This window comes from Globicephala melas, chromosome 1 (assembly GCF_963455315.2).
Source record: "Globicephala melas chromosome 1, mGloMel1.2, whole genome shotgun sequence".
Taxonomy (NCBI): domain Eukaryota; kingdom Metazoa; phylum Chordata; class Mammalia; order Artiodactyla; family Delphinidae; genus Globicephala; species Globicephala melas.
The window spans coordinates 89,770,603-89,792,768 of NC_083314.1; the positions used below are offsets into that span (position 1 = coordinate 89,770,603).

The following is a 22,166-nucleotide window of genomic DNA, read 5'->3' on the forward strand; positions in this document are numbered from 1 at the left end:
CTGCAAGCCTCTCATTTTCTACTGTGTCCTTCCATGGATGGGCAGGGTGCCAGCCGGACTTCTGTACTTCTCTGCAGAGTAAGATTTAAGAGTAGGAGCTCTGGAGTCAGACTATTTGGTTTTAAGTTCCAGCTCAGCTAATGATCTTGAGCAAATTGCTGAACTTTTCTGTGCCTTGTTCTTTTCATCTGATAAATGGGAACTACAGCAGCCGCTCACAGGAATGCTATAAGGACTAAAAAACAAGAATGCTTATAAAGTGTTAGCACAGTGTGTAACACACATTAAACACCAGGTAAGAGTTTGTTGTCACTGTGTCATTGCTATTGTTATCAATTTCATGATGATGATGACAACTCCAGTCCCTCCTGGCCCTTGTCTATTTTCTTGCTATGAGCGCTTTGCCAGTTCGAGGCACCAGCCTGAGGCAGGGAGAGAAGATTTCCAGGAGGCTCATAAGCTGGGTCATAGTGGTTAGTTCCCTCTTGATCCAAAAGCCATCAGAAACCCAGAGGGATTGTATGGGCTGCCTGGCAAATGACCAAAGGCCTTGCTCTCTGGGGAATTTATCTGGGCCCATCAGCTGTGGTCAACCAGTTGTGGTCAGCCTGGAGAATCTCGGTAAGGACAGAACCACAGATGGTCTCATTCACCTACTCGTTTTGCCCCAAAGATGTTAAACAAGTCTGTGATCTTCAGCCCCAAAGAATTTTTGCCTTTCCTGAAGGTGGAACCCTCACCTATAAAATAGGAATAAAAATAAAGGCTGATTTCAGAGAAATAGCAGACCCGTTCACAAAGAGCTGAGGGCAGCTGTAGGCACTGGCTTTATTCCCCTCACAGCATGTGTGCATGGACTTTATTTCCCATATGTCCAGAGGGCAGAGATGATCCTCTTCAGTGATGCAAAGAATTTGGGACCCGGCTGGGGAAGGTGTGTCTAGTCCACCTCCAGGGATGTGCCCGGTTCATTCCACAAGCATTTTTGAGCCCTAGTGATGGTCAGACCTCGGGAAGCCAAGATGAATAAGACTCAGGAGTTCAGCTTGGTGGTGAAGAAAGACCTCCAAGAAACATAGCAGGAGGTGCTGGACAGGGGAAATGTGCTGAGGATGCTCAAGGCAGTGCGGCTGAGCATCAGAGAGGACTGGCATCTGGATTGGGCTGGAAGGAGGAATACATTTTGCCCAGTGGAGAAGGAGGAAGGACTCCGCAGGCAGAGAGAACAGCAGGTGCAAAGAGGGAGTGTGAAAGGGCCTGGTGTGTCTGGGGGAGGTGAGAAGTTTAGGGATGATAAAGCGTATGCGTGTGTGTGTGTGTGTGTGTGTGTGTGCGCGTGTGTGTGTGTTGCGTGCATGCGTGTTAGAAAACGATAAGGGGGTGGAAAGAAGTATGCCAGGAGATGAGACCCAAGAGTTCATCTCTCCTCTTATCTCTCAAGAGATCAGCAGTTCTATCAACCCCTAGATACTGTGGCCTGCTGCGCTGGGCTTTGTTCAGCCTTATTCTGAAAATTAATTCCTCTACAACCAAAGGAGTTGTTGAGCTTGTTTTGGGGAAACCCCAGCCTGTTTTTTAGGGTCTGCATTGCTCGAAGGTCTTCAATGGCCCCAGTTGTCAGCTTCCTCCAGCCCAGCATAAACAGCTCTGTCTGGAAAGGACCCTGAGACAGAACTCTGACCTCCCCCTCCCTCCAGGAAGGGCTGCACCTACATCCTCAGCTGGTTCTGCTTTGCATTCCCCTGCCCCAGACTGGCACAATAATCCGGCAAGGCAGCACAGCCTGTTCCGGGACCCTCTTTTGCTGCTCCACATCCAACCAATCAGAGTCCTGATAATTTTTACCTCCAGCATATTTCTCTCATGCCCCCTCTTCTCCATCCATCCACTGATGCCCTAGCCAAGGCTCTCATCATCTCTTTCCTGGAATACTGTAATTGCCGGCTAATTGGTCCCCCTGCTTCCCATCTGGTCTTCCTCAGATCCGTCCTCCACACTGCTAGGCCAGAGTAGATTTCTCTAACATAGATCTGACTGCACCATGCCTCTGCCTGGAGCCCTTCGCTGGCTCTCTGCAGCCTGCAGGATAGAGTCCAGCTTGTTGGCTTGGCCTCCCAGCCTCAGGCCCTGCTTTGTCCTGCCTCTGTCCTCACATTCTAGGCACAACTGAGCTTGTTCACATCCTGGTGTCTTTGCTGCCTGGTGTTTCCTTCTTCCTCTCGGTCATTTGGCTGATTCCTTGTCCTCTTTCCAGACTCAGCTCAGATGTCATCTCCTCCAAAGCGTCTTCTCTGACCCCTCAGCCTGGACCAACTGCTTCCCTAGCTCTCCACGCACATCCCTGTCACACGACGTATTAGCTCTCTCACTAGGCAGCTTTGTGATGTTCACCTCTGATTCTTCATCTGAGCAATGGGAATAATAATAAACTTATCGCATGAGATTGTTTGGAGAGTTTGTAAATCTAGCTACTCTTCACCCCTCAGGCTTCCGTGATCCCCACATGAGGTTTAGTAAGCCTAAATATGAGGGCAGAGCTCACACCCACTGTTCATCTTTCTCTTTAAACCATGAGCTCTGAGAAGATAGAGACTGCATATTTTGCTCACCACCATATGCCCAGATAGTAATTAGTACGTGTTAAATGAAGTGATTGTGGAGTCTGATTCCTCCAGCTCTGTTTTTTTCCTCAAGATTGCTTTGGCTATTCGGGGTCTTTTGTGTTTCCATACAAATTGTAAAATTTTTTGTTCTAATTCTGTGAAGAATGCCATCGGTAATTAGATAGCTGTTGCATTGAATCCGTAGATGGCTTTGAGTAGTATAGTCATTTTCCAATATTGATTCTTCCAATTCAAGAACATGGTATATCTCTCCATCTGCTTGTGTCATCTTTGATTTCTTTCTTCAGTGTCTTATAGTTTTCTGAGTACAGGTCTTTTGCCTCTTTAGGTAGGTTTATTCCTAGGTATTTTATTCTTTTTGTGGCAGTGGTAAATGAAATTGTTTCATTAATTTCTCTTTCTGATCTTTTGTTGTTAGTGTATAGGAATGTAAGAGGTTTCTGTGCATTACTTGATTTTGTATCCTTCAACTTTACCAAATTCATTGATTAGCTCTAGTAGTTTTCTGGTGACATCTTTAGAATTTTCTATGTATAGTATCATGTCATCTGCAAACAGTGACAGTTTTATTTCTTCTTTTCCAATTTGTATTCCTTTTATTTATTTTTCTTCTGATTGCTGTGGCTAAGACTTCCAAAACTATGTTGAATGAGTGGTGAGAGTGGATATGCTTGTTTTGTTCCTGATCTTAGAGGAATTGCTTTCAGTTTTTCACCATTGAGAATGATGGTTGCTGTGGGTTTGTCGTATATGGTCTTTATTATGTTGAGGTTGGTTCCCTCTATGCTCATTTTCTGGAGAGTTTTTATCATAAATTGGTGTTGGATTTTGTCAAAAGCTTTTACTGCATCTATTGAGATGATCACATGGTTTTTATTCTTTAATTTGTTGATATGGTGTCTCACATTGATTTCTGTATATTGAAAAATCCTCGCATTCCTGGGATAAATCCCACTTGATCATGGTGTATGATCCTTTTAATGTGTTGCTGGATTCTGTTTCCTAGTATTTTGTTGAGGATCTTTACATCTATGTTCATCATTGATATTGGTCTGTAATTTTCTTTTTTTGTGATATCTTGGTCTGGTTTTGGTATCAGGGTGATGGTGGCCTTGTAGAATGAATTTGTGAGTGTTCCTCCCTCTGCAATTTTTTGGAAGAGTTTGAGAAGGATGGGTGTTAGCTCTTCTCTATATGTTTGATAGAATTTGCCTGTGAAGCCATCTGGTCTTGGACTTTTGTTTGTTGGAAGATTTTTAATTACAGTTTCAAATTCACTACTTGTGATTGGTCTGTTTATATTTTCTAATTCTTCCTGGTTCAGTCTTGGAAAATTGTACCTTTCCAAGAATTTGTCCATTTCTTCCAGGTTGTCCATTTTATTGGCATATGGTTGCTTGTAGTAATCTCTTCTGCAGTGTCAGTTGTCCTGGACTTCAAACTATACTACAAAGCTAGAGTAATCAAGACAGTATGGCACTGGCACAAAAACAGAAATATAGATCAATTGTACAGGATAGAAAGCCCATAGATAAACCCATGCACCTATGGTCGCCTAATCTATGACAAAGGAGGCAAGAATATACAATGGAGAAAAGACAGCCTCTTCAATAAGTGATGCTGGTAAAAGTTGACAGTTACATCTGAAAGAATGAAATTAGAATGCTTCCTAACACCATACACAAAAATAAACTCAAAATGGATTAAAGATCTAAATGTAAGACCAGACACTAAAAAACCCTTAGAGGAAAACATAGGAAAAACACTCTTTGACATAAACCACAGCAAGATCTTTTTTGACCCACCTCCTAGAGTAATGAAAACAAAACCAAAAATAAACAAATAGGACCTAATGAAACTTAAAAGCTTTTGCACAGCAAAGGAAATCATAAATAAGATGAAAAGACAACCCTCAGAACGGGAGAAAATATTTACAAATGACGCAACGGACAAAGGATTAATCTTCAAAATATGCAAGCAGCTCATGCAGCTCAATATCAAAAAAAAACAAACAACCCAATCAAAAAATGGGCAGAAGACCTAAATAGACATTTCTTCAAAGAAGACATACAGACTGCCAACAAACACATGAAAGGATGCTCAACATCACTAATCATTAGAGAAATGCAAATCAAAACTATAGTGAGGTATCACCTCACACCAGTCACAATGGCCATCATCAAAAAATCTGTAAACAATAAATGCTGGAGAGGGTGTGGAGAAAAGGGAACCCTCCTGCACTGTTGGTGGGAATGTAAATTGATACAGCTACTGTGGAGAACAGCATGGAAGTTCCTTATAAAACTAAAAATGGAACTACCATATGACCCAACAATCCCACTACTGGGCATATACCTTAAGAAAACCATAATTCAAAAGGACCCATGTACCCCAATGTTCATTGCAGCACTATTTACAATAGCCAGGACATGGAAACAACCTAAATGTCTGAAGACAGATGAATGGATAAAGAAGATATGGTATATATGTACAGTGGAATATTACTCAGCCATAAAAAGGAATGAAATTGGGTCATTTGTAGAGTTGTTGATGGACCTAGAGTCTGTCATACAGAATGAAGTAAGTCAGAAAGAGAAAAACAAATATTGTATATTAACGTATCTTTGTGGAATCTAGAAAAATGGTACAGATAAACCTATTTCCAGGGCAAGAATAGAGATGCAGATGTAGAGAATGGACATGTGGACACCGAGGGGAAGGGGAGATGGGACAAACTGGGAGATTAGGATTGACATACATACACTGCCATACGTAAAATAGCTAGCTAGTGGGAACCTGCTATAAAGCACAGGAAGCTCAGCTCGGTGCTCTGTGATGATCCAGATGGGTGGGATTGCGGGCGGGGGTGGGGGTGGGGGTGGAGGGAGGTCCAAGATGGAGGGGATATAGGTATACATACAGCTGATTCACTTCATTTGTACAGCAGAAACTAACACAACATTGTAAAGCAATTATATTCCAATTAAAAAAAATTGAAGTGATTGTTGAACTAATGTTAGTGGATGAAGACCTATCAGTTCAATTTAAATGTCTATTGAAAGCCAAGCTCTGGGCTAGGGCTCCCCTCTTAATACTTAGGTGGGATGGGGGTGCAGGTAAGCACACTCACCCCATGTGTCCTGGGCAAGATTGCACCGTGAGTTGGGAGTTCAACTCAACTCATTAACATTTGATGTGGGTGGAATGGGAAGTAAAAGGAATTTCCTAGGGAAAACCAGTCCGTAACTCGCATCTCCTCACTTCCCTCAACACCATCCCACCGCTGAAAGCAGCACTGTAACCCACTAAGAAGGCTGTCCTGTGTTTCCTATTTTGTCCATTTCAAGAATCTGTAGCAAAGAGAGAGCCGTCTAATACTGAACCTGGACGGCAAAACTGAGGCAGGCATGCGATGTTGGCAGCTTACCACTCTGGGGATTCCAGTGGGTCTGGATGGGAGAAGTGTCCCAGGAAGAAAGGGTGTTCACTCTTTGGTCAACAAAGGACAAGGAATTTTGTAACTTTTTAAAGCGTGTGTGTGTGTGTGTGTGTGTGTGTGTGTGTGTGGCTTTCTTTGTTTTGTTTTGTTTTTTGTTTTTTTTCACCCTGAGCCCGCCCGTCTCCATTCTTTACGACTCTGGGCAGGATTTAACACATACACTTAAAAAATGGAAGAATAACTTCTTAAATTTGCAGTAAATGTATTGTTCAATAGATTTGATTTACTAGTTTTGAGCCATAGAAGAGCCGCTATGGCGATTTATCGTGACGTCTCAGGAGTTGGACTCCACTGCTTCTATCCGCTCTAATCTCCATAAAAATAATCCAGTGAAGGGAAGACCCACGGTGCATCTTGGCACCAGCTTGGATTGTAACTGCCACACCCTAGTCAGTATATCAGGGTCCCCTTCCAGACGATGAGACGGTGACAGGTGGGGGAGGGGTGGGACATGTCCCATGGATTTAGTGTCATTTGTTCTGAGTCCTTAGTTGGGGTCAAGGAGCAGAGGTCGCTGGGCACTGCAGCTTGTGAGAGATTAATAGGGCTCCACTTGCCTCCCTGGTGACTCTGCAGAGGAATTAAATGGAGAGAAAACCTGTGTGTGTGCGTGCGCACGCGCTGAGGGAAGGGAAGGACCAAGACTCATAATTCAGAGGGATTCAGAAGGGCCAGCCTCTTGGGCAAAACCTCTGCAAGATGGTCTCTGCTTTTGATTCCGAAAGCATCTGAAAGCATTTCCTTCCTGTTCCCCGGGGAAGACTTGGAAAGGTGGGAGGTTCTATAGCTGGTGGGGGGGTGGGGGAGGGTTGGCCAAGGGAGAGAGACAGGGGAAGACTGTTCCAGGCTGAGGGGCAGGTAAGGCCTCCAGGGAGAAGTGTTTCCAAGCTTAGCCCTCCACGTAGGCTCAGCTAAGCATAGGTGGGGAAGCAGGATAGAGTTCCCACAGAAGGAAAGTCCGAGCAAACACTCTGGGGTTTAGAGAGCTGTCGCACTTCCCAATCAGCGGGAATACAAGTGCAAGGGGTCCAGGAGCAGAAAGTGGAAAAGCAGAAGACACGAGGACTCGACAACAACATCAGACAGACGAAGGTATGTCTGCTTAATTCAGAAGGCAATGAGGATTCCTAGAAGGATTTCAACCAAAGGGCAACATGTTTGGACTTGTGTTTCGAAGAAAATCACCCCGACTGCTGTGCGGAAAATGGATTGAAGAACTAGCCTCCTTGGTTGGGCTTCCAATTCTGGAAAACTCCCTGCCTATCCTTAGCCTAGGCCAAGAAGCACCTCCCTGGGTCGCCTGCTAGTCTCCTGGTGTCCGATGCTCAGCAGCTGCACCGGTGCTGGGGTGAGAATGAGATGCTGCCCCTACTCTCAGAAGACACAGTGCAATGAGACAGGCAGGGCTCCTCCTGTTTGAGGAAGTCAGAGCAAAGCATGTTACCAGTGAGTACAGGAGGGTCACAGATTTAGCCGGTGGGTTAACTGCGGGGAGGCAGGAACAAACGCCCAAGGTCTGGGTGAGGGGAGAGGCCTGTCATTCCCGAGGAAACCTGATTTCTGGCTAGACCACACTCTGTCGTCTCATGAGCAGCACCCCTAGCTTTTCTGTGGGGGTCTGGGGAGAGATGCATTGTGAAAGCTGGGTCTATCCAAGACCAGAGCTTTCTGTGACGATGGAAATCTTCTCTATCTGTACTGTCCAGTGTGGTAGCCATTAGTTACATGCGGCCGTGGAGCACTTGAAATGTGACCAATACAATGAAAAAACAGATTTTTAAAGTTTAATGAATTTTAGTTTTAATTTAAATAGCCCCACATGTTTAATGGCTACCATATTAGCGATCTAAGATGTGAGATCCTTGTAGACAGTTCTACCGGACGCCGAGCACGTGAGAAAATTCTTATAAGCGAGTCTTGTTTCTTGTGTCCGGGGGCAGTGTGGTAGAACTCAGGGCCTAGAATGCTGGCATAGTCAGACTTAATGTTTAAATCCTATCTGTGCCACTGTATCGGTCAGGGTAGGCTTACTACTTTAACATACAAACCCAAGGTTCAGTGGCTTAACATAATAAAAGTTTATTTGTTTTCACTCATTTCATAGACAAATCAAGGCTAGGAAGGCTCTCTACTCCACACAGTCATCCAGAGACCCAAGATCCTTCCTTCTTGTGGCTCCGCCCTCCTCTATGTCCTTAACATTCTCTGCATTCAGCCAGTGGGTGGAGAAAGAAAGAGCGCACGTAGGATTGTTCTGGATGTTTTTTATGGGTCTGACTTATACTACTTTGGCCAAAACTTAGTTACACAGCCAAACCTAACTTCAAGGGATCCTGGGAAATGTAAGGTAGCTACGCCTATGAAAAAGAGGAACGGAAGTTGATTAGCATCTAGTCAGTCTCTGCCACAGGTACCTACTAGCTGTGTGACCTTAGGCCTTAGTTTTCTTATCTGTAAGATGAGAGTAAAGTAAGAATTGGTGAAGGCAAAATGAAATAGTTCATGTGAAAAATGTTAAATCCAGTTGGGATTCATGACTATAATTCTTGCCTCTCAGTTTGGGTCTCATTTTAGTTATTGGGCATCAGCTCTGCTGACACCAAAAAGCTTGCACATGGAAGCCTCACTGCAAGGCATTTTATGCATGCTCCTTTCTCCTGAAGGAGCAGGTCAGACTTTGGAGAGAATTCAGTAAGCCCTTGTGCTTGTGAAACCCAGGGACTACCCCTCAGACACAGATGCAAGTACTGGCCAAACGATCTTAGCATCATGGGGGTAGGAGGAAGAGATCTTATCCCCTGGAGAGATGGATTTTGATGGCCATAGGAGGATGCAGTTACTGAAATATTTACAGATGGAGATACATGACATCTGGAATTTGCTTCAAAATTATTAAGGAGTGGTGATGAGTAGGGGTATAGATAAAACGTGATTGGCCTTGAGTTGGTAATTATCAAAGCTAAGTGGTGGGTTCATGGGGGGTATATTATACAATTCTCTCTTCTTTTGTGTATGTTTGAAATTTTCCATAATGAAGAACATTTTAAGGGCCACGAAGATCCTTTTTTAACAGGCTTTGCAGAGAAATCCAGAAACCTCTTATGACCTTGCAGTATGGGGACAGTAGCTGGACTGTGTTTATTTACTTGTTGACTCATCAAAGCAATTAACAGTTTTGCACCTGGGTCTCCCACAAACCCAGTGAGGCAGAAACACCCAGCCCCAGCCTTGAGCTCTGAAGAAGAAATGAACTTGAGCCTGAGTATCATAGATATGCAGAGCTGCAAGGGCTTTGGCACTCATGAACTGTGTCTGTTTACCAAGAATAGGTTGGTATAAAAAACTGGTATACAGATCCCCTCATCAGAACACTTGCAAAGGCTACAGATTTGATTTTCTGGCTGCAAAATTCAGAAACAGCCTACCTGGTTGCTTATAGTTGTATCAATGTGGCCAGTTTTATGAATGGACAGTGATTCTGTGGAGTTGGGAAGCCTCCTGTCCCCCCAAAACATACCCCGTTACTTGGATGGAGCCTCAAATCCCACTCACTCTATTTCATGACCTTGGCTTTCGTTATCCTGTTAAAATGTGAATACTGTATCTCTGGACAGGATAGTCACTTACACATTAGTTTAAATGATTTATCAGTTCTTGCTGATGAGGAGGAACGGAGAGAAATAGGCACTTGAAACTCAAGGCTGAAGAAATGGGGTGCCACAGAATGGAAGGAGGAGCCAATAGAAAAAAGTGTCTAGAGACAAATTTCTCTGATTTCACACATTTCCTGGGGTCTTGGTATGAAGAATAACCACATGGAAAGAACTTGGGTGACCTGTCTGAACGTCTTCACAAACAAGCACTGGAGAGAGCTGTACCTTAGACTTAAAAGCTCTAGTTTCAAACATGTGTAAAGTCAATTACAAGATTATGAGAACAGCCAATACTTTACTTATAAATGCATATGAAACATGTTATATGAATTATCGAACTCAATCCTCATGAATGCTGTGAGTCAAGATGATCACTATAATCCATTTTACAGGTGAGGTAACTGAGGATCAGAGAAGTAAAGTAGCTTGCCCAAGGTCACACAGCTTGTAAATTAGAGCCAAGATTTGAAGCCAGATCTATCCTGAGCCCATGTTCTCACCTCCACTGTCGTAGGTTTCCTGATGTGGTTTGCACACAATTTTATACTTAAAGTTCAGCAAGCTTTGGTCTTGGCATCTCTTTGTGCCAAGCCTAGGTTCTGGCTATCGGGTTTTTTTTTTAACTTATTTATTTACTTATTGGCCACGTTGGGTCTTCGCTGCTGTGTGCGGAGGCTTTCTCTAGTTGTGGCAAATGGGGGCTACTCTTCGTTGCGGTGTGCGGGCTTCTCATTGCGGTGGCTTCTCTTGTTGCGGAGCACGGGCTCTAGGCACGCGGGCTTCAGTAGCTGTGGTGCACGGGCTTAGTTGCTCTGCGGCATGTGGTATCTTCCCGGACCAGGGATCGAAACTGTGTCCCCTGCATTGGCAGGTGGATTCTTAACCACTGCACCATCAGGGAAGCCCTGGCTAATGGGTTTTCGACAAGCCTTCTCGCCAGGTTTTATGGTGATCACAGTCACAGCTGCAGGCAACCCAGGTACATTTCCAACTGATGGCATCTTGGCTGTTCCCCAGGTGGTGATATTCTAGGGATGTGATTGACATTCTTCCAGAAAGGAAAGAAAAGACTTCCCAAAAAACCAATCTGGTTCAAGAGCAGAACACTGGCCTGGTCTCTGCGGACAGCATCCACTGAGGTTCTCTTTGTAGATCCGAAAAGGCTGGAGGAGGGGAGCTTTGGGGCTCTTTTCATCTAGGACCAGTCAAAAATCGAACACCCTCATGCTTTCTCTCTGTCCTCATGACAGTGCTTCAGCTCAATCACATAGAATCTGGAGACTGAGCGGTTGACAAATTTATCACATATTCTCAGTTACATACAATCAAGGGAGCCATGGGAATGAAAGTTAAAATAAATCCCTAATGCAAAGTTCTCGAGCACCTGCAATGTGCCAAGCACTGAGCTAGCACATTCAGAGATGGCTAAGATGTGGTCCTTCCTCAAACAGCTTAAAGTCAGAGAGGGAGGCCACCGTGCAAACAACCAAGGTAATAAGAGAATAAAAACTATATTTGAAGTATGCAGGAAGGACTGTGGGAGCCCAAACGGGGAATGCTTAGTTCCTCCTGAGGTGTGGAGCTGAAATTAACCAATACGTCTTATGTGACCTTTGGGCTGGGTATTGAAGGTCTGGGGCTGAGTGGAAGTTTGCTAGGAAGACAATAGGAATTAGGAAGTGGTGGAGGGCATTTATGGAAGACAGGACAGCATGTACAAAGGCACGAGAGTGTGAAAAGATGTGATTTGGTCAAGTAGCAGAGAAAAGGGCTGCGTGCTGGAAAGAAAAATGAGTGTGAGCAGAAGAAGGTAAGACCAGAAAGGAAGAGCAGGAGATGACAGGATCAGAACAGGGTGTTTTAGAGGAAACGATCTTTTGCAGAAGGTTGAAGGGGAGTGGTGAAATGAAGCAGAGGGGTGCCTGTGTACAAGGATGGAGATGCACAGTAGATAGTTAGGGGTCAGGGAGAGCTCAGGAAGCAACGGTCAGCACCTGAATGGCCTTGAAACTAGGGGCTCCTGTCAACTCTCCAGGGAAATGGGCAGATGGAGATGCAGAGAAGATGAAGGACAGAACTGTGGGAAACATCAGCACACAAGCAAAAGGAGCCACCAGGGGAGAAGAGAACAGTCCCTGCACCTCTGATCTGTACCTTCAGCCTCTACCAAACCTCCTCCAAATTGTCACCAGCAAGAAACTGAACGGATGAGTAGTATTTTTTTCCTTCCAGTGCCTGTGTCCCCTTCTCCTATTTGCTTTTCTTCTCCCCTCCCTTCCTCTTCCTTCGCCTAGCATCTCCCTCTGAGGGAGGTCCTGATGAGCAGAAGCCCTCCCCGCTGGGCTATGCCCCACCACGATCTGCCTGGGTTGGAGCCATCACTGGTCTAAGCATCTTGGCTAATGCGACGACCACCCAGGCAACTGCTGGCCTCCCAAATGGAGTTAGTGCTGCAGGGAGTGAGGCTTCCTCTACTCCCTCAGGAAGGACCAGAAGCATCGATGGTTGTAGGAGTTCAGCCATCAGGCCCACCAGTGTTGACAGTACATCCTGGCCTGGCCAAGCTGGGCAATCTGGGCTGATACCCACAGGTGAAGCCCTGGCATTCTGAGACTGGGCAAAACTCCTCGGCATTTATGCCACCACCACCCACCTCACCTTGAAAAATGAGAGAAAGCCAAGGCGTCACCAGCCTTTGGCATTCCTCAGGAAGATTTCACCCTGAAGAAAACTCAGAGGGTACAACCCTAGCCTGGACACACTGAGCCCCTACCCCATACCCAACCTACAGAGGAGACGATGGAAGAGGCCAACAGAGCCGGGTCAAGGGCGTCCTCTTAAGGCAGACCCTCTATCTGACTGAGGGGGCCACTCTGCTCTCAGAAGAGCAAAAATGCAGCAGTCTGGGGAGCGGCAAGAGGGAGGGTTCAGAGCTTCACGCTAGGTGTGCAGCCTGAGATACATCAAGCGCCTTCAGTTTTCCCACCTATAAAATGGCAATAGTATCTATGGTACCGGATTATTGGAGAACTAGCAAGGAGTCCAGAATATGGCAGCTCCTCAACTTAAGGCTGATATGTTAAGCCTGATACGATCCAAGGACTTGCAATGCTGCTTTGGATCCCTTGGACAGCCTTCCTATGCTTGGTCCTTTAGAACTACCTCTCCTGTTAGTGGCTTCCTGAATCCCCAGCTGTGGGACATCGAGGAAGCCACTTAACCTCTCTGTACCTTGATTAGCTGCTCAGGGACTGAGGCAAAATAAACTCTGATGGCCACTGAGTAAATGCTCATATGCCCAGCTGTGGGAATAAGGGGTAGGAGGCAATGGCAGAATCAAAGCCAGAGGACCCCAAGCCCAAGGGAGACTCAGAATGCAGGGCCGCCCCTACTAAGTCCCTCAGTGCAGCTCTGCTTTCATAAAGCCTTGCTTTACATAGTTAGGTAAATAAGGGAGGCTGCATCCGTATGGGTATCTAGGGTCCTTACTTACTTCTCCAGCATAAAATTTCCCCCGGGAAATGCCCCATGGGCTTCTGACGTGATCCAGCCCCTTCCTTATTCCCACTCCTGTGGTTCTTCCTCTATTCCTCATCAGAGGTCTCCCTCTTTGGGGCTGGGAATCAACTACCACAACCAGGTGAACTTGACCCATCCTGGGCTGTGGCCTGGCATCGTTATTATTATATGCACGGAGGTGTGTGTCTTCCTGTGTCTGTGTGTCCGGTCCAGCAGTTCTACCTTCCTCTCCAGGCAGATTTCTTCACACTTCCTGTTGGCACCACTCCTGCCTTAAACAGCAACAACAACCAACAGTTATATTGTACTTCCTATGTTCCGGGCACCGTTCTAAGTGCTTTACCCGTGATAATTATTTACCTTCACCAGACCCTATCATGTAGATAGTACTATTTATTGCTATTTTAGAGATGAGGAAATCAAGGCACAGAGAGGTTAAGTAGCTTCCCCAAGATCACACAGCTAGTAAAGAACAGAGGCAGGTTCAAACCCAGGCAGTCTGACTTCAAAGTCTGTTTTTTACCTCCAAGATGCACAGCACCCTGAATATAGAAAGCCGGCAACCCTCAGAGGTGCAGTCCCACCCTCCAAATTCCTGCCTCGTCATGGGGCACATTGGTGAAGTAGTCTAGCCACAAGCAGTGAGGGTAGGAGCAACCCTTATGGACACTCTGGGGCATAGCTTCTAAGAGCGAGCCTGAGCAGAGCAGCCCTGGGAAATCCCCGAACAGACACACCAGCCCCAGCAAGTCAGCAAACTCGGAGGCTGCGGACTTGACATTGGGCTACCTCTTACCCCCACAGTCCACACGGTGACAAGCTCTGCAAATAGCGGCCAGAGCCACGGGACTAAAGAAGAATCCTCATGTGTGCACAGCTTGGAAAGGACACACACGCAGAGCACAGTCATCCATAGGAGCACCATCTTTAAATAGAAAAGATAGCCTGAAATACACCCTGAGCTCACGTGTGCGCTCTCTCCTCTCTCTCTCTCTCTCTCTCTCTCTCGCTCGCTCGCTCTCGCTCTCGCTCTCTCGCTCTCTCGCTCTCTCTCTCTCCAACACACACACGGCCAGGGCCAGCAGATCAACTGAACAAATGCCTTAGCTGTACCGGTGGCAAGGGAAGGAATTCTAGTGCCCTGGCAGCTCCTAACTTTCAGTTCCTATTTAAAATATCTGAATTGGGAGCATCGACAAGCTCCCAAATTAGCTTTTTAAATAGAAGCTGAGAGTTAAAGGAAAAGCGGCCGTGTCATGGGGGAAAAGCAATTGAGAATCCTGGCCAGGCTGGGCCAGAGGCAGAGAGGGGAAAGGCGATGCTGGAAAGATGCAATGGAGGGCAGGGAGCCCATGGGAGGGCAGTATCTCCAGGCAGTGGCTCCTTCAGCCGCCAGAGTCAAGGGGCCTCCCTTCTGCCCATCACTTGCTCTCTCTCTTATTTTCCAGGTCACCTGGTTGTGAGAAGAGATGGTAAATAAAAACCACACTGGCCTAGACTAGAAATTTAAATCTTTCATATTTTCCTTCTAGATCTTCTCAACAGAAAGGAGAGTATAGTCTATAGCTACTTTACTTAAATGATGAGATGTGAGCCTGGGAGGAATGGGGACAGGTGTGTTTGTGTTGGGGGAGGGGGAGGGGGAGGGGGGATTCTGAACCAATGCCCTGTCTTCAAACAGGGCTGACCAGGCACAGGAGAGAGCACAATTGTCCTGTAAGTATACCTCTCTGGAGGAGGACGATGCTCCCAATCTAACTGTTCCAGGAAACCTCCAAGCTTTGGGGCAGACTCAGCCCTTGAGCTACCCGCAAGATGCAAAACAAAGATGGGAACGCACAAGAGTTCAAACCTGGGCAGAAATAAAGTACCAGGTTTTAACTCTCTCAAGTTGGACATGGGGGTGTTGGACTGAAGGAACCTGCCCTTCCGTGGACCTGCTCACCCAGAGTCTGGGGAACTCCCAGGGGTCAGAGCAGTTGTGAGAAAATTAGCTCTTCCCCGAGGGATGGGAGGAGGGAGGTGGGAGCAGTGCCAAGGCCTTCCCTGAATTCTTCCCCTGTCTGCCAGGGAGCGGCACTGTTGTTAATCATTATTACTGTATGCAAATCAGTATGCAAATCCCACACCGCTCCGGGACTTCTGGCAAATGCTAATAGAGCCCACGCCCAGCTCTTGAAGGGCCAGTGTACACCTTTCAGAACGACTAGCTGAAGGGGGTTTTGGGGAGAGTGGGTGAATGAGGGGCTCCGAGTCGCCAGGGGCCCACTGGGGCTCAGGCCACAGTGACTCACCCCCCACCCCTTAATCTAGAAAAGGGCCAAGGGTTCTCACAAGCCAGAAGCCCCGTCTGGACTCGGAGATGTTCTTTCCCAGCCCGCTTCAAGAACACCCTTCCCTTCACCGCACACTTTGCTTTTCCCTCGGTCTCTGTCTCACACCCAGAACTGTGGTCGCTCAAGCCCTGCGTTCCGGTCCCTGCTGAGGCACAGAGCCGCCTCGCCTCCGGAGCGCCAGGCGATTCCGGGTACCCAGGCCGAGATCTCTGGATTCCGGACACAGGGAAAGCTGGAGCCACGCGGATTGGCAAGGTTCGAGGGGACTGAACCCTCTGCGCACATTGGCCGAGAGTGTAGGAGTCTGGGCCGTATACCACTCTCTCCGGATGCTCCAGGGCTCCATCCGCCCGGCCCTCTGTGCACGTGCCGACTGCCGGCTCCCCCTCCTGGACCAAGGCATCGGGCAGTGGGAATCCATGGGTTTCGGAGAGGGACCGAGGCACTGGGCGGACTTGGGTTGAGAGTTCACGCTCCCAAGACCAGACTTTTGGGTCTGGGTACTGAGTACACGTGGAAGCATAAGAGGGCAAATCCCTACCTTCGGGTCGTGCCCCTCGCGCTCTGGAAGGAAAGCGGCTCTTACATGGGGCAAGGGCATTGTGTGTCCCCCCCCCCCCCGAGACCTCTCCAGCTCCGGCCACAGAGCTCAGAGCCGCGGCGAGCCACGAAGCTTGCGCGGTGTCGGGCTCCACCTCCCCAGGTGGCAGGGCTCGGCCGCAAGCAAGTGCTGGTGTCGCGGGGACAGTCGGTGAGAGACACCCAGCTGGGTCCACACACACCCCACGCGCGCACACACTGGAGCTCCCTTCCACCTCTCCCCGGGTCGCCAGCACACACGCCCCCGAGCTCACGCTCACGCCTACTCCCCGCTCCGCCCCCACTCCCAGGCCGCGCTCACCTTGCCACGCTCACCCCCGGCCCACCCTCGCTGGCACACGCGCTCACACCCGCGTAGGCACACTCCACCACCTCCAGGCACACCCTAGGATTCCTCCACTGGCCTGGGGAGACGCACCAGGCTCTGCCTCGTCTCCCTGCCCCCCACCCTCGCTCACGCGCGCGCCCCTCTACACACACACACACACACACACACACACACACACACACACACACACACACACACACACACACACACACACACACACACACACACACACCCCTCTCACGGGGAGTCACTCCCCCTAGCACGCCCTCGCCCTGGGCACCCTCCCGCGGCGAGCCTCCGGGTCCTCCTCATCTCTCCCTCCGCTGCCTGGCGGCCCCGCGCTCTCGAGCCCGGCCTGGAGCCGCTCGGCCGCCGGGAATCGGTAGGGAGACGAGGGCGCAGCCTCGCCGCCTCCCCCGGACTCTCCTCTCCGCCCCGCCCGCGCCGCGCCCCCACCGCCTCCCCCCTCGGGAGAGGGACCTCGTCAGGCAGCCGGTGGCCCGCCGGGCTCCTCTCCGCGCGGCGCCAGCGGCGGCGGGGGCAGGGCGCGAGCGAGGGAGCCCGCGAGCCCGCGAGCCCGAGAGCGGAGCGGCGAAGCGGGGAGGGAACGCGCTGCTGAGCCGGGGCTGGAGCGGCGGCGGCAGCGGCGGAGGGAGGGCCCCACGGACAGACAGACGCACGAACGGACCGAGCCAGGGAGGGAGCGAGAGAGACTTCGCCGGCGAGGAGGAGCGGCGCGAGCCGCGGCTGCTGGGCGCTTCCCCGCGCTGCTGGGTGCTCGGCGCCTCCGCGGCCCCCGGCTCCCGGCCTCAGCTTCCTCACGCGCGCGAGGCGCGGGGTGCGGGGCCCGGGGCTCGCTTCGCCGAAGGTAAGAGGGACGCGACCGAGCCTGCAGGAGCCAGGAAGTGCGAGGAGCGCTGCTCCCACGCCTGTTGCTCCGGCTGCCCACGCGGCACCCTCCCACTCCTGCACCCGGGTGGGTGGGCGCTGGGGCGCCGGAAGGATTGGGGGTGGGGCTGGCGCCGTGGGGGAGCAGGCAGCCGGCCCGGGGGCGTCGGTTCCCTTGGGCTGCGGAGCCACCTCCGGGGCAGCTAGGCGCTGTGAGGTTTGGAGGTGGGGTTGTGAACCTCTGCCCTCCTTCCATTGGCCTGCCTTCCCTCGGGGGTGCCAGAGGCAGCGCCACTGGATCCGGCGGCAGGTGGCGACGGCTCGCTCGGTCCCTCGCTCCTTGTGAGGGGAGAAGGAGAGAAATGGTTGAGGGTGGAAGCAGGGAGCAGTTTGGGGCGCTTCAGAAAGTTCTCCAGCCGGGCGATCCGTCGGTGTGCCTACCAGAGGCTGGGGGCCCGCACATCTGGTCCTGTCCGACGCCGCTTCCACCCTGCGAGCTCGGGGAAGGGTCTCTGAGTGACACCGTGGGCCAACGCGGCCCGGGGGAGGCCGTTCCGAAAGACTCACTTTGCGAGATGTTTACACTGGGGATGAGGCGCTGAAGGGACTGGGCAGAGAAGTTACCTGGAATCAACTAAATTCCTGCACTTGCTTAGTGTTGACATTTGAATCGAGTCCAAGATGTTCTGCTTTTATCCCGGGCAGCCGTGATATGTCAGCAACAGGCTGAGGTTCCGGACCTGGAATCTGATAGCAAAGAGAAGGCTCGGTTGTATTTCTTAGGAGAGGGTGCCTGAACTTTCTCGCGATCCTAGGTACAATGCGATCTATTTAAGACCTGGTTGCTATGTGGTGCATGGTGTATTTTGCATGAATTCACAGCGATGGTTAGGTTTACGCCTTTTTTTACCATTACTTCAAGGGAACCTGGATATTAAATGTCTGTAGAAAGGCAGCCTGGGCCAGTAGGAATTCAGTGCAGAACATGTGTATCTTTCCCCATGTGGACATGTTGGCTGAGGGGTGGGAATAGATGTGTTTATTTTTCCTTGTCTCTACTTGAATGCAATAAAATGCAAGTACACAAGGGACCCCCAGAGGAAGAAAGATTAGTGGCTTGTTCCCTTTCGCTGTTGAAGAGGCTGGAGGAGAAAACAAGAGTTCAGGAAAGTGCCCTGGCCAGCCTGGGAGTGGCAGTGCAGGAGAAGAGGAGCTCTGTGTGTGTCCCAGGCCTGTACCCCAAGATCCCCAGCTTGCCACTCTGTCAGTTTCATGCCTGCTTATGCAAACCCTGTGGGCACAGGAGAATGCCCCCTGGGTTGTCAGGACCTTCTCCTCCCCCAGACTGGCCCTATTCTGGGCTGAGCGATGTGTCGTAAAATCGTGGAAAGTAAAAGTTTCCAGAGCCTCTCCATACCCGGCTCTCTGCGGAGATCACTGAAGGGCAGACCTTGGTGACATGACATTTTGGTTGCCTTGCGCCTGTGCTCAGGTTAGGTATCAATCCCCAGGACAGGCTGCCTGGTCACTTTGCCCACGTTTGCCCTCTACCTCCTCCGGAGAAGTTGATTAACAGGGCTGCCTTTTTACAGCAGGCGAATGTGTTTCCCTTTTCCAGGAGTTTTTTTTTTTTTTTTCCCCTGTGTCATTTCAGCACTCACCTGTTTTAAATGTCTCTTCCCCATCCTCCCCCACCCCCATCTTTCCCACTGTCAAACTCTTCTGCCAAAAACAAAAATAGCTTCAGATTTTTCATTTGTAAGGCGTCCACGTCCTAGTAAAACCTTGGCATTTGAGGCCTGTGCAGTGCCATTGGCTGGAAATGGGGCCGCACGGTTGTGCCTGTTGCAGGAATTCATACCCAGGTCGGCTCCAGGAAGTGTTGGTGCCCATCACGGGGTGAGCGCTGTGGTGATGGCCTTGGAGAAGCCCTGCTTGAGCCGGGTCATGCCGACAGGGTTTGTGTGGAGGGTATGGCTGGTATGGCCGTAGGCATGGTATCTGGTGGCGACACTTTTCCTCCCCTTCAAAACTCACACACACACACACACATACACACACACACACACACACACATACACACTCACACAGAAAGTAGCAATGGGGTAATTCCTCCCTTTTTGGTACCTTTTACCAGGGGAACAGGGCTCGAAGCTCTGGAGACAGCCTAGCTCTTGCCTGGCCTTCTTTGGGAAGATTGTCCTGGATTAATGCATGGCGTCAAAGTTTGGCCTTGGGGCCAGAGGCTTTTATGATAGATAGAGAGGGACTGTTCCTCCTACCCCAGCTCTCAGTTATTCATCTGAGAGCAGTTTGTAAAATACCCAGGGCCCTTGGAGAAGAGGAGATTGGCATAGGGTGGAGAGCATAAGGTGATGGGGCTCACCTTGGTAGAGGAAGGTAGCAGGCAGTGAGGTTTGGGAGTCAGGGTGAAACAGCACTGACTCTCAGGGTGCACAGCTGCATACCTGGCCCAAGCAGGGTGCTGCAGGGTACATCTTGGCTCAGTGGTCTCTTACTCTTTGACACTGGAACCCCTCAAGTTCCTGCCTTTCTGAGCTCCATTCTGGGATAAAGCGGGAATGTTAAGAGTCAGAGGTCCAGGGCCCAGGGTCAGGAGCCTGGCTCTCTTTACCCTCCAGGGGGGTGGCCAGGGGTTCTGTGGATGAACTGGGCCTTTGATTGCCTTGAGTTCTAAGCGGTGCAGGTTGTGTGCCCTTTTCTGGGCACTAGCCTCAGCAGGCATTCCCAGAACTGCCCTCTAAAAGGAGGCTCAGACTAACTCTGTCCCCACAGCAACAAACCCAGATCGTCTGCTTCCTGCTTTGCAGGGGCGACTGCCATGGAGGGGTCTCAGCGAGACCTGAGCTACAGGCTTGATGTCCCGGATCCAGTAGAATCAAGGATTATTCGAGCTAAAGATCTCCTTGTCGCTTTCTCGTCCAGTTATCTCATTTGACAGATGAGGGCTGTGAGGCCCAGAGGGTAATGGTGGCTTGCTTCCACAAGTTCAGGAGAGAATTGGAACTGGAGTGCAGGGCATCCAGACCCCATGCTTTCTGCCGCCTGGGGACAGGGTGAGGGGAGTATACATCCTGCTGTCTTCCATGGGGAACATCAGTATCTGACTACACCTAGGTCAAGAAAGCCATGTGGCAGTGAGCTGATCGGTGGCCTATTGGAAGATCGTCAACTCCCATATACGTAGAGCACAGTCATTTTGAAGGAGTCTCAGCTCCTTTTCTGAAACTTGTCAGCGTAAATGCCCATGTCATAGGATTTGGGGGGGATGAATTAACTGTTGCTGTAAAAGTGCTTAAACCGGTGCCCACTGCATGGTCAGTGCTCAGTAAATGTTGGCTAAATCTGAACTGGGATTATTTTGTCACCAATGTTTAAATTGTAGTCTTGCTTCCCAAACTTCCCTTGCCCCTTAGAAAGCCTAGCTAAGTGTGTGCTTAGGGACTACAGATTCTCCTAGTAACCTAAAGGAAATACAGGGAGTTATAAGGGTAAATTTCTTGAAGAAAGATATCAAATGCACAGGATGTGTTCCCAAGTCCTCTATCGGCAGCATTAGTGGCATGCGGATTACTCACTGCCGTGGATGAATGACCCCCTGTTCTTTCCTCAGTTCCCGTAATCAAGAACTCATCAGGCCTGTGCTGTTTTACTCTTCTCTGAGTGGTGACATTCAGAGGAATGTCATTGTCATTCCTGATGTCTACTGTGACACCTGAATCAACCTCCCTTTATGAGGAAGCGGAGGGACCTGTGAATACGCTCCTTAGCATGAAGAGGGGGAAACTGAGGCAGAGATTGGCTCTTTGGGAAAACTCCACTGAGAGCCACAGGGAGTCAGAGGCACTTAAATTGGGTTCATTCTATTCAGATCTATCTTCAGAGTTTACTGAGTGTTTGGAGAGAGAATGCCCACCCTTGAAAACCCCTGATAGGCATGGCATGGAGTAAAATCGATGGACTGCAAATGACATCTATATAATCTGGGTTCCCCCCTACCAAAAGTAGGTTGAGCACGGACCACACTGCCTCCTAAGTTGTCATGTAAGTGTTGAGGTGTCATGGCCTTTACCCTTAAGGAGCTTAGTGTGGGATGGGGAAAACAGGGAAGAGACATGGCTATACCCTTGAACTCCACGTTGAAACTGCTTGGGTTTAAATCTCTCTGCCTAATTATTACATCCTTTAGCCAGTTATACCTCCTCATACTTCATCTTCCTCACCTGCAAAATGGGGACGACAGTGGTGTCTGCCCCTTAGGGGTGTTGGTGGGGTGGGCTGAGGTGATCTGTGTAAGCATGCAGTACTGGGCTGGCTGGCAGGGAGCCTTCAGTAACATCAGCTGCTATTCTTCTTACAGGAAGACCTTGAGAAGCAGTGTAGCACCTCAGGGCACGTGGCGTGGGGTGGGATCCCCATTCTGCCCCTTTCCAGCTGGCAGACTGCTGAATTTCAGACTTCTTCCTGGGGTTGCTGTGAGGATTACATGAGATGATCCACAGGAGACAGTGCAGTGCCTGGCATAGAGTCAGTGCTCAATTATTGTTGGCCATGATGATTAATAAGACAGAGAGGGCTTCCCTGGTGGCGCAGTGGTTGAGAGTCCGCCTGCCGATGCAGGGGACACGGGTTCGTGCCCCGGTCCGGGAAGATCCCACATGCCGCAGAGCGGCTGGGCCCGTGAGCCATGGCCGCTGA

The 22,166-nt window shown here is 49.6% G+C and overlaps 1 protein-coding gene across 2 annotated transcripts in view; it reads left to right on the forward strand.

The window, feature by feature from the left end:
* The first annotated feature begins 16,797 nt into the window (after window positions 1–16,797).
* Window positions 16,798–22,166, forward strand: part of KCND3 (potassium voltage-gated channel subfamily D member 3) — a 232,993-nt gene continuing 227,624 nt past the window's right edge. For both annotated transcript variants that reach the window (XM_060301321.1, XM_030869028.2), the window contains exon 1: window positions 16,798–17,427. The gene's annotated coding sequence lies outside the window, so the exon portion shown is untranslated. The remainder of the gene's footprint in view (window positions 17,428–22,166) is intronic.